We start from the raw sequence: 13,777 nt of genomic DNA on the forward strand, positions 1-13,777 counted from the left end.
TCCAAAATTGACACTACGAGACCATCCGGTCTACTATGCAGTCTACCAATACCCCAAACTCCATGGGAAGTTGTGTCCTTGGACTTTATAGTGGAATTGCCTCCTTCCAAAGGATTTAATACCATCTTAGTGTCAGTGGACCATCTGACAAAAATGGCACATTTCATTGCTATTCGCAGACTACCTTCGTCCAAATAAACGGCAGAACTCCTGATGAAACATGTCTTTAAGTTACATGGTATCCCAAAAACTCTTCTGTCTGACCGTGGATCACAATTTATTTCCAAGTTCTGGCAAGAACTATGTCACATACTACGGATCAAGCGGAAGCTCACTTCTCCTTACCATCCGCAGACCAACGGACAGACTGAAAGAGTCAACCAATGCATCGAGCAATATTTACGTTGTTACACTTCTTACCAACAGGATGATTGGGTGGATCTTCTCCCTCTGGCAGAATTTGCCTACAACAACGCAACCCACAGTACGACCAAGCAGAGTCCGTTCTACTTGAACTATGGGTTTCATCCCTCTATTCTTCCACCACGCATCCTTCCTTCAAATAACCCAGTAGCCTCAGACTATCTTACCCAAATAAAGGACTCTCTGGGTTTGCTTAATACTACCATTGCACACGCTCATAGTCAACAAAAGAAGTACTATGATCTTCGCAGAAGACCTTCTCCTCAGTACGCTATCGGGGACCTCGTTTGGCTCTCAACAAAAAATTTAAGACTGAAAATCCCTAGCAAAAAGCTTGGACCTCTGTTCTTGGGACCTTTCCCAATCAAGAAACTTATTGGAAAAGCTGCAGTACAGCTTACATTGCCAATAGACCTCAAAATACATCCAATTTTCCATGTGTCGCTACTGAAGCCCCATGTTCCTGACCAAGGATAAGGCCTACTATCCCACCTCCTCCTCCTGTACAAGTTGAAGGTGGAGAAGAATATGAGATAAAAGAAATTCTGGATTCTCTTATCCACAGAGGAAGACTTCAGTACATGGTTTGATGGAAGAATTATGGGCCCCAAGACGACACCTGGCTAAACACCTCTGACATACATGCCTCTAGATTAATCCGCAATTTTCATGCGAAGTACCCAGACAAACCAGCTCCAGAGGCCTTCAGGAGCCGGCCTTAAGGGGGGGTACTGTAATGTTCTGGTACCTTTGGGTACCCTAAATTACTCTTTCATAAGTGTATGCGCCCCACCATTCTCTTTTGGTAAGGTGCGCATACACCTTTAAGACTGATGCTGTCATCACTGAGCGCCGGACTGGATGGCTATTTAGATCGCCGGCTCTCACTCACATGTGTTCGTTCAAACTGCTTTGTGCCTTGATGCTAACCTGTCTTGAAGCTCACATGCTTGCAAGCATACCTCGCTGTCGGAACCACGCTGCGCTGATCCCTGTATCCCGCTACCGGATCATCCGCTCTTGCCGAACCTCTCCTCTGCTACATTGCTATTAGTGATAAGTACCCCACAGGGGAAACCTCTATAACCTTTATACTAAAGCTTACACTATCTAGCTCTGCATACTAAGGACTATTACTACATCTGCATTATCTAAGATTGCTAGCTCTTGAGCCTACTACCACCTGTTCTTGCACTGGGTTGATCTCTCTTGTATGTCCACCTGCTACTCTGTCATCTACTACCATACATGATTGCTAAACCTATCTGCATCCCATCTGCTACTATCTTACTTTCAAGAACATTTCCTTTCAAGTGTCTGTCATCTACCATCTCTACCCAACCTGTCTCTTCAGCCTATCATCACTGTGTTACTATATACATAAGTCACTCTAGGAAACATCTTATTGAGTGTGTGTATTTACTTGCTGAATTGAGATCATCCACACATGATGAGTCATTGAGAGTTGGGATTGGTGTCTCAGCGTTTCTCTACATGACTACTGAAGTGGAATATTTCTGCAGCTGAAAATCCACATCATACGTAAAACGCAGGAGCGTTACAGACACTAGGGGAGGCAGGAGTAATGTCTTCAGTGTCTGTCGTTTTGCTTGAAGTGTGTCTCAATAGGCTGATACAATAGTTGTAAGCGTGCCTTGGATTCAAGTGAGCTGTCTGCCCTTGAAAAGATGGACCTTACAACATACGTCCTACAGGATGGGAAACTCGGGAGGTTGACTGATTCGAAGGATCTCCTGAGGGTTAAGCTCAGCTGTTGAGGTCACATGACAAGAGAGAGACGACAGGAGTTATGTTTTGTTCTGTGTGTGTTGTGAAATGAAACGTACATTGTTACACAGATAAATCCAGTCAGGTTTGAGGTTGCTATGGGCAACAGAGAGAGAGAGAGAGAGAGACAGAGAGAGGAAGGGGTTACGTTTTGAGTTTGTCTTTTTTTTCAGTTCAACCCCCCTCCTTCTCTTCTTTGCGTCCCTGACAGTTTTTTTTTCTCTCTCTCTCTGAGATTAGCACTGTTAGCTGGTAAACTCCCCCGCACGCAGCTGGCATATTTTTTTCTCCTCGTGAGAAAGAGGGAGGGGGTCACTCCTTGCGCGGAGTTTGGAGGACAATAAGCCTCAGCATAACCAGATATATGCAATTATTACTTTTTATTGAATTTTTGGAGTTTTGACATTTAAACATTTGTGTATAAAGTGTAGGCACCGCTGGCAAGAGTGCTAATCGTAATAAAAAACAGTTTTTATCAGGAAACACAGTTTGCCGTAGTTGGCTGGATGTTTTGAGGCTATTTTTTTATAGAATTAGAGATAATGAGAACTTACATTTTGCAAATGGGTCCCTATGTAAAAGGAAGCTCTGGGACAAAATTTTGAAAATTGGCTACTTACCAAGGGGGGGTTCAACTGTGAATATTTTTTGTTCCTGAAATAGTTATAGAATTTATTTTTGGACAGAAAGGGTTACCGCAATTAGTGTGACCATTGAACCCTATTGGCATCGAGCCAAAAGTTTCAAATTAGATTAACTCTATATCTGCTTATAATATTTGAGAGATATTTAGGGGGCATCCTCTATTCCAGGAGGGGAACCTCTGATCAGCTCTGGTCACCCCTGGTCTGAATTTTGAAAATTGGCACACAGCCAAAACTATTTCATCAAGTTAAGCGTTTAGTTGCCAGTACTGCCCCCTCTGGCCGTCAGCTGAGACAGCGGCAGAAGAACAGAAAAGAGAAAGGGACCTAGCATTTGAGCTGGGTGGCCCAGAGAGGGGGGGGGGGGGAGAGGAATATGGGTCAGCATATTAGCAAGCCGGAGAAGGGAATGTTTGCATATGATATTGTGAAGCGTAGGGAAGGGAGTGAGGCTGTTAAACATTTATCCAAGATTGCAAAAGTCTGCAAATTAGAAGATCCCGTGGAAAGGCTTCAACCAGAATTCTGGTGTGTACTAATCAGGGATTACAAAGGAATTTTGTGTGATAAGGGCTTGTTGACCGTGGCAACAGCCTGGTATAAAACCGCAAAAGCTTTGCATTCTGAAGGATGGCTTGAAGAGACAATCAAGGTTGGAAACTTTATGATATACAGTATGTATATCATAAAGTAGATCGTAAAGACAATAAGCCCCACCCTATAATGGCGTCTGGAGAAATAAAGGGGAGGGTCCTTACTCTCTGCCTGCCGCCTATTATCTTCACACCACTTCTACTCAAACGCAACCCGCAGGGACAGTTCCTGCGGACGGCCATCTTGGTGCAGCCATGTCTTCACTTCCTGCCCCACCCAGTACAGTTCCTGCAGACGGCCATCTTGGTGCAGCCATGTCTTCACTTCCTGCCCCACCCAGTACAGTTCCTGTAGACGGCCATCTTGGTATACCTGGAAGGCCTAACAAAGGCCTATATCCAATTCTTCCTGTTTTAAACCAGGATGGTTCCTAACACCTTCCTCATTGACACGGGTGCTGCCAGAAGTGTGTTGAGGGCTGAGGACCTACCTACTCATACTTTCCTTTCCAATATTGATGTTTCCTGCATGGGTGTGGATGGGGTGCCCCGCTCCAGTCCCCTTACTGAGCCACTCCAAGTGGGGACATTTCCTGACTTGCTTGCCAGATTTGTAGTGTCTTCTACATGCCCCTTAAATCTGCTAGGAGCTGATGTACTGTCCAGACTACAGGCCTCAATCATTTTCACACCAGAAGGAGGAGTGAAGCTACATACTCCCCTATCCTTAGAAGACTCATCTGCCTTATGTTCTCTACCGCTCATGTTGACACTCCATGAAGCGACATGGAAGTACTTGACAGGATCCCTGCATGCCTATGGTCCACTGAACCGGAAGACATCGATCACTTTAAAGTACCGCCAGTCATGGTGCAACTAAAACCTGGGGCACTCCTACCTAGAAAATCACGCCTCCAGAGAGACTGGATCCTTTGAAGCTAGCTCAATCCGAAGCTATCTCAAAACAGGTTGAGACCCTTCTGTCTAATGGTGCTTTGATACCCTGTACTTCTGAATGCAACACACCTTTGTTCTCAGTGAAGAAACGGATCCCAAAAGGTGAACCAGAGAAATACAGAATGGTCCAAGATTTCCAAGCCAATTTGCCAAAGCCATACCCTCTGTTCCTGATACCTGGCAACAGGAACAACCTACAGTGACTCTTCTCTATGCAGATGACTACCCCGCTGCTGAAGAAACTTCAGAAACTTCAGAAAGTCTTCTATGCTACCTTGCAGAACAAGGCTGTAAGGCCTCCAAAGAGAAAATACAGTGGTGTTCCAAGACTGTCACCTTTTTAGGCCACTGCATTTCTAAAGGCACAAGACATATCTTACTGCAGGGCGTGGATCCCTGATGCATCCCTCCTCATGCAACCACTCTATGATGCTCTCGAGTCCGTGCCATTTACCCTGTCAAACGAGGCCCTGGACAATTTTATTCTGCTGAAGCAAGCAATATCCACAGCTCCTGCTTTGGGCCTTCCAGATTATGAGAAACTCTTCAAACTGTTTGTGTCGGAGAAGAATGGCTACGCCACAGGGGTCCTGGCTCAGGAACATGGAGGACGGAATAGACCCATTGATTACTACTCTTGCCGCCTAGACCCCGTGGCTAGAGGTGGTCCTTCCTCTCTAAGGGCTGTCTTTGCTACCCAAGCACTCCTAGACAAAACTCCAGACCTTGTCTTAGCACATCCCCTGCTTCTTCTGGCACCGCATGACATTACGGCCATCTTAAATCAGGTGCAACTCCGACACCTGTCCACGGCCAGACATCTACGGCTGCAAATCTCCCTCCTACTTCCGGACAACGTAACCCTCCAAAGGTGTCTCACTCTCAACCCGGCCACCCTTCTGCCGTTTTTTGAGGGGGGAGAAGGAGAAGGTGAAGAAGGAGACCCCTATGACACTCCACATGACTGCCTTGAAATGATGCGCTTGGAAACCTCATATCTCCCTACAGTGAGTGAAATTCCTCTGGAAAACCCTGACTACATGCTTTTTGTGGATGGCTCTAGATATGCAAATGAAGGAGGCAAGTACCACACAGGTTATGCTGTGACTTCTGAATTTGAAATCCTACAAGCAGAAGCATTATCACCAACTGTATCTGCCCAGGAAGCAGAGCTTCAAGCCCTCACTGCAGCGTGCAAGATAGCAGAAGGCAAAAGAGCCAACATTTACACAGACTCAAGATACACCCTTGGAGTAGCTCATGATTTTGGTATCATCTGGAGAGCTAGAGGGTTCCTGACTGCGGCCGGAACACCGGTGAAACATGGTCCTGCCATCAAAGATTTAATGGATGCACTACTTCTACCGGAACAAGTGGCTGTCTTGAAGGTTAAAGCACATGGCAAGCTGAACTCTCAAGAGGCCAGGGGAAACCACTTGGCGGACAAAGCGGCTAAACAAGCAGCAACAAACCAACGAAAAACGGCCAAAGCGGCTGAAGAGCAGAGTGAATCCTCAGTACAGATGCCTTTGGCAGTGCATGTGCCATCTGACAGACTATACCTAGCCTCTATGCAACAGGCAGCCTACACAGGTGAAAAGCTGGAATGGATCGACAAAGGAGAAGAATACGAAAGATGGTGAGGACAGAAAAGACACTGCAGAAACATTTGAAAAAACCCTTATATCCATCCAAGAGGATACACATTGATCACATACAGATGCCAAAAAGCGGCTGATAAGAATACGCCCTAGTGGTGGTGGACATGTTCTCGGGCCGGCCAGGAGCCTACGCAGTCACAAACATGACAGCTAAAACCACGGCTAAAAAAAAAAAGAAAAAATGATTTAGTGAGATAGTACGTAGATTTGGGGTCCAAGAGGTGATAGAGAGCGATCAGGGCCCAGCTTTTACAGCCACCCTAACAAAAGAGATTTGGGCAGCACTGGGAGTTCAGTTGGTTTTACAATCCCCATATCACCCTCAAAGTAGTGGGAAGGTAGAAAGGATGAATGGGATTCTAAAGAACAGGATGTTAAAGATGGCCCAAGACACTAACATGAGTTGACCAGACAGTTTGCCTATTGCCCTGTTCAGTGTCAGGCATGCCCTGTCTCCCTATGAAATTTTGTTTGGTTCAGCCCCCAGACTTGGCTGTTACTCCCCACAGCAGTCGCAGTTACAATCTGATATGTTAACTTGTTATGTTACATATTTGTCTAAAGCCTTAACTAATATCCATTCTCGAGTATTTTCCTCCATTCCAGATCCAGAAACAGACTCTGGAACCCACAGTCTTCAGCCAGGAGATTGGGTGTTAGTGAAGAAATTCACAAGGAAAAATTCACTTGATCCCCGATACAAAGCACCTGGACACACGCCTTTCACTGCAAGAAAGCCCAATCTCCTGAAGACAAGATCCTGCTGGCAGCACAATCATTGTGCTGTATATCCTTTTTTTTCCTTATAAGTTTGATAAAAGCTCAGCAGGTGATCATCACCAAAACAGGTACTCAACAGGCGGCCATCACTAAGATAAATGGTGTCGCTACATTTTGGTACAATTCATCCAGCACACAAGTGGTTACATTTATTTATTTATTTATTTATTTTTTTGATCTTTGTAGTATAATACCCCTGATAAATACACTGACCCATCACCCAACCACAGGAGGAAGCGAGCAACTCCCTCTGGAAGCTTTGATCCTCATGTGTACATAGATGCCATAGGGGTCCCAAGGGGGGTCCCAGATGAATTCCAAGCTAGGGATCAGGTTAAAGCTGGTTTTGAGTCTCTGCTCCCCATAATAACCTTCCTGACAACACTGGTCCAAATGGTAAGGTTACTCTAGCTATAAAGAAATTGGAAGATCTGTCATTTGAGTTGAAGAAGAACTCCGGTATTACAGACCCTTGGGATCAATATTTTAGCTGGATGAGTGGGTGGCAGAAGGTGCTCGCCCAGATAGGAGTAACAGTACTAATAATCCTAGGTCTTTTAGCCCTGATTGTATGCTGTATTCTACCATTTATAAAGAAGCTAATGAGCAAAGCTGTAGACAATAGCACACCTACATGTCTACACCAAGAAGAAGAAGAAGAAGACCGCCTTATGATGGAAGAGGACAAACCCTTCACCCCTCTACAGTCACTCCCTGTTCATAATTTCACAGTTCTATAGGGTTGTAGGGATAGATAGCACCTGACTGCCCTCTCCAGGCTGTATCGAGGGGGGTAGTGAACTAGTTACTGCCCTTCTCTATGTACAGCCCTAAAAAAGTTCCGGAGGAGTTTGGGCCAGGTGAGCAGGCACTTTAGTATGAGGGACAGAAGAAAAATAGCCATTTTAGGGGGGCTTGTGAAGGAATGTGATGAACACTTGTCAATTAAGAAAAATGTCTATTTTTCTATGTGTATTCTTCTCTACATGTATATATATTTTTCCTCTGTCGTCCTTTCTCAAAATGGCCGTTACTAGATACCTCCCATCCTGCCCACCGAGATGGAATATGAGAAGAAAGATGGAGCCTTGGCACAGTGCCTTCAAAAGAAGATAACATACATGAACTCGAAGGGGACCACCTTATAACGGACCTGACTATTCAGAAAGCTGCAAATAATCAGTATTATGCTAATATTATGCTTATGAAGTACTAACATATGACACCGCCTACTAACTATATAATATACTGTCCATTAGAAATAAAAGTTGTATCATTTGCCTGAACAATGTGTCAGTCTATGATATCCACGTGCATGCACTCTAATTACCTATCTAATCAGATACAGCAGCAAGAAATCTATTTTGAACCTGATTGAGGTTCCCTAGCCATTACAACATTTTTCACATTTTGTCATGTTACAACCAAAACCAAAAACGTAAATGTCTTTTAATGGGATTTTATGTGATAGACCAACACAAAGTGGCACATAATTGTGAAGTGAAAGGAAAATGGAACTGAAAGGAAAATGATTAATGGATTTCAAACTTTTTTAACAAATGAAAATATGAAAATTGTGACGTGCATTTGAATTCAGCCCCCCCTGAGTCAATACTTTGTAGAACCACATTTCGCTGCAATTACAGCTGTAAGTCTTTTTGGGTATGTCTCTACCAGCTTTGCAAATCTAGAGATTGAAATGTTTGCCCATTCTTTGTAAAACAGATCAAGCTCTGTCAGATTGGATGTAGAGCATCTGTGAACAGCAATTTTCAAGTCTTGCTACAGATTTTTAAGTGGATTTAGGTCTGGACTTTGACTGGGCCATTCTAACACATGAATATGCTTTTAAGGTCATTGTCCTGCTGGAAGGTGAACCTCCTCCTCATTCTCATCTTTTGCAGACTCTAACAGGTTTTTTTTTCTAAGACTGAAGGCCCCTTGACCCCATCATCTAGGGAAAGGGAGCCTTGACTGCTGGAAGCTTGGCAGCTATGTGGGCGCCGTGATAAATGGGGAGTTTAGGTGAATTTGACAGGATTGGTCACTAAGACACGAGGTGATGGGGTGGAGCCTGAACTCTAGAAAAGAGGCTATGCAAGGGCACGTCCCATCACTCTGAGGAGATTCTGACGTCACAAGAGTTGCCTCTTGGCTGCTTCTCTGATTAATGCACTCTTTGCCTGGCCTGTCAGTTTAGGTGGACGGCCATGTCTTCGTAGGTTTGCAGTGTGCCATACTCTTTTTAATTTCAGATGATGGATTGAACAGTGCTCCGTGAGATGTTCAAAGCTTGAGATTTTGTTTCTATGACCTAACTGTCAGGTCACCTGTGGCCAGGTGACAACTGCACTCTGTTGGAGGCAGGGGTGCAGCGCAAGGTAGTGAACCCGATAGCAGACAGCTGCAGATGGACCAGAACATGAGCCCAAGATTCCCCAGGGCGCAAAGTCTAAGACCCAGCAGGTGTTCACCAGAGCCTCTAGTGGTGAGGATGGACTTGGCTGCAGCTGGGCCCAGGTCACGCTCCCCTGGGGTCTCCCAGGTCACGTTCCGTAGGGAGAGAAGGGAAGCAGCCACTCAGGACACACGGAATGGTGATGGGTAAGCCAAGGTCGGGGTAACAGGCAGACGAGGGTAACCAAGGGACAGGCCAACGGTCAGGGTAACAGGCAAACAGGAATAGTCAGAGACAAGCCAAAGTCGGTACACAGAAAAGTAGATCAAGCACACGGCAAGCAGAAAACAAACACTGTTGAACAGCAAAGCAGACCTGCAGTGCACTGGTTAATATAGACTTCCTGTGATGACCTAGGTTGGGCAGGAACAGGAAGGAGAGGTGATAAAAAGGAACCAGAAGTGAAGTCTGACCTCTAATACAGACATGAAGGAACAGGTAAGCTGCAAAACACTATTGCAAGTCCATGACAGTACCCCTCCCCCCCTCTTACGAGGCCTCCCCCTACCCCGCCGGGGCCCGGGTTTAGAAGGACACCTGAGATGAAACCTTTTTAACAGACGAGGTGCAAAGACCTCCGATGCAGGAACCCAAGACCTCTCCTCAGGACCAAAGCCTTTCCAATGAACAAGGTACTGAAGAACGCCTCTACAGAGTCGGGAATCCAGAACTTGACTGACCTCGTATTCCTGATTATCCTCAGAGACCGGTGCCATGGTAGGGAAAGGACGAGAGAACTTATTGAGGACTAAAGGCTTCAGAAGGGAAACATGGAAGGAGTTAGCAATTCTGAGGCTTTTGGGGATCTGAAGTTTGAAACAAACCGGATTCAGTTTAGAAATTATAGTATATGGACCAATGAATCTTGGAGCAAACTTCAGGGAAGGCACTCAAAGCTTGATGTTCCTGGTGGAGAGCCAAACTTTGTCCCCTGGCTGAAGAGAATGCGGTTTACGCTTGCGGCGGTCAGCAAAGCCTTTGAATTTGTCGGCAGCTGCCCGGAGGGAATCATGAACGTCACTCCAGATAGGATTGAAGGACTCCTGAGCTGAAGCCAACGATGGGATATCTGGAGAACAGGCCATGGGAAGCGGAAGTTGAGGATGTCTTCCATAAACTGCGAAAAAGGGTGTTTTCTGAGAAATGGTATTTACATGATTGTTATGGGAAAATTCCACCCACGGAAGTAGAGAGGACCAATCGTCATGATGAGCGGATACTAAGGTGCGAAGAAAAACCTCTAACTCCGGATTAACCCTCTCCGTATGCCCATTGGATTGAGGATGGTAAGAAGAGGAAAAACCCAAGGCAATATTGAGGGATTTGCAAAAGGCTCTCCAGAAACAAGACGTAAATTGAATGCCCCTGTCGGAAACAATGTGAGAAGGAACCCCATGGAGGCGGAAAATTTCTTGAATAAAAATGGAGCAGAAGGAAGACCAGGAAGGGGAACAAAATGAGCAATATTGGAAAACCGATCGACTATCACCCAAATGACCGTATTACCGTCCGACAATGGGAGATCGGTGATAAAATCCATGGCAATATGAGCCCAGGGTTCCTTAGGAATGGACAAAGGCATGAGGAGACCAGCAGGAGCTTGTGTGGAAGATTTAGACTGAGCACAGACATGACAAGCCTTGACATAGTCTTTGACCTCCGAGCGGAGATTAGGCCACCAGTAGTGACGGCTGATGAGCAAGAAGGACCCGAGAAACCCTGCATGGCCCGCCCACCTTGGAATCATGCCCCCAACGAAGAATCTTAGTTCGTAACTCAGTGGGGACAAAGGTCTTACCAGGAGGAATCTTTGAGTCCAGGGTGGTAGAATGGGCAATAATGCATGACGTGGGGAGGATCGGCTCAGGTTCAGGAGTGGACTCCTCGTCCAAAGTGTCAAAGGACCTAGAAAGTGCATCACCCCGACCGTTGCAGGAACCAGGTTTGTACGTAATCGTGAAATTAAAACGGGAAAAGAAAAGACTCCACCTGGCCTGTCTGGGATTCAAACGTTTAGCATTCTGTAGGTACTGTAAATTCTTGTGATCAGTGAAGATCGTTATGGGGTGAGGAGAACCTCCAAAAGATGACGCCACTCTTCCAGCGCCAATTTGATTGCGAAAAGTTCCCGGTCGCTGATGGCATAATTTCTCTCTGCCTGAGAAAATTTTTTGGAAAAGAACGCACATGGTTGACGTTTCTTCTCAAAGAGTTGAAGAAGAACAGCTTCCACCCCCACTGAAGAAGTGTCCACTTCAATAAAGAATGCATCCCCAGGATTAGGTCTCCTCAAGAGAGGCCCAGAGACAAAGGCCTGTTTCAGATCATGAAACGCAGCGACAGCTTCAGGAGGCCAGACTTTGGCATTAGCACCCTTCTTGGTCAAAGCGATAATAGGTGCGGCAATGGAAGAGTAATTCCTTATGAACTGCCTATAGTAATTTGTGAAGCCAAGAAAGAGCCGTGTGGCCTTAAGACTAGCAGGAAGGGGCCAGTTGGTAATGGTAAAGACCTTCCCAGGATCCATACAAAGGCCTAAACTTGAGACAAAGCGTCCTAGAAATAGGACCTCAGAACATTCTAAGGAACATTTCTCCAGCTTGGCATAGAGATTATTCTCTCTAAGGCGCTGGAGTACAGTGAAAACATGGTTTCTGTGGACACGCAGATTTTCCGAAAAGATCAGAATGTCATCCAGATAGACGACAACAAACTGGTACAGCAGGTCCCTGAAGATTTCATTGACAACGTTTTGAAACACAGCTGGGGCATTACACAGCCCAAAAGGCATGACCAGGTATTCGTAGTGACCGTCCCGAGTGTTAAACGCAGTCTTCCATTCATCACCTTCTCGAATTCGAATGAGGTTGTACGCCCCTCTGAGATCCAACTTGGTGAAAATGGAGGCACCCTTCAACCTATCGAATAGTTCAGATATTAAGGGTAAGGGCTATCGGTTGTTAATAGTAACAGCGTTTAAGCCTCGATAATCAATGCAGGGTCTCAAGGTACCATCCTTCTTGGTGACAAAAAAGAACCCTGCTCCTGCAGGCGATGAGGATTTCGGATGAAACCTTTCTCAAGATTCTCTGCGTCATACTCAGACATGGCCTGGGTCTCTGGGATGGACAATGGGTAGGTACGACCCCTGAACAGAGTTGCCCCGGGAACAAGGTCAATGGCACAGTCTAAAGACCTGTGGGGAGGAAGCACCTCAGCTGATTTCTTACAGAACACATCTCGGTAATCGATGTATGCAGCGGGAAGGTCAGAAGATACCGATGTGGTAGCAACGGAAATTCTCTCCTTTGGGGTCACCTTGGAAAGACATGACGAGAAACATGAGGGGCCCCAAGCCAGGATCCGCCCAGAGACCCAGTCCAGGAGAGAGTGGAGCATTAGCCAAGAAGGCCCAACACAATGAGGTTAGAGGCTTTGGGTAGGATGAGAATGGATATCCACTCCTGGTGAAAAATCCCTATTGAACATCCTAATGGGTAGTGTCTGGAAGCGAATAGGGCCCCCTGGGAGAACAGTGCCATTAACTGCTGAGACCACCAACGGCGTAGAGAGGGGTGAAAGGGTGAGCTTCATAGAACAAGCAGTTCTCCAATCCATAAAGTTGCCGGCAGCCCCGGAATCCAGATATGCAAGGTTCGACTGTGGAGGAGTGCTTACGTGAAGGGACACCGGAAGAAGAATACTGGAAGGTGATGTTTCTGGGTCCAATATTCCACCTTCTAAATATATTACCCGAGCGTTTCCCGGGCAAAGCGAACAGGAGTCACGAAAGTGGCCCTTGCCTTCACAATAGAGGCATAAGCCCAAAGTTCTGCGTCTAGCACGTTCTTTGGGGTAAGTCTGGTCCGGCCCAGCTGCATAGGTTCCTCAACAGGCAGAGGATGCTCCACGGGACGGAGTGAGGGGAGCTCAGACTGGCTAAGACCTAGGTAGTGTTGGCGTCTTTTTTTCTATGGACCTCTCCTGAAAACGAACATCGATCTGGTTGCATAAGGAGATGACATCGTCCAGACTGACGGGGATGGTTCTTCCCGCTAATTCGTCCTTCACTCGGTCAGAGAGGCCATGCAAAAAGGTAGCGACCAGGGCCTCACTGTTCCAGCTCAATTCAGCTGAGGATACAGAAATGGAGAGCATATTGTCCCACTGAATGGGATTCTTGGCAGAGACATAAAAGAGAACTAGCCGCTGAAGAGGCCCGAGCCGGCTCTTCAAAGATGTTACGAAAGAGCTTCAAGAAGTCGGACAGGTTGGAAACTACCGGATCATTCTTCTCCCATAGGGGGCAGCCCAGGCTAGAGCTTCACCGTAAAGGAGGGAAATAATATAGGCTACCTTTGCCCGATCTGACAGGAAGTTTTGCGGCTGAAGCTCAAAATGGATGGTACATTGGCTAAGAAATACCCTGCAGGCCTTGGAGTCTCCAGAAAAACGGATTGGAGGAGGTAGTTG

Source organism: Pelophylax lessonae (assembly GCF_965119305.1).
Source record: "Pelophylax lessonae genome assembly, chromosome: 1".
NCBI lineage: Eukaryota > Metazoa > Chordata > Amphibia > Anura > Ranidae > Pelophylax > Pelophylax lessonae.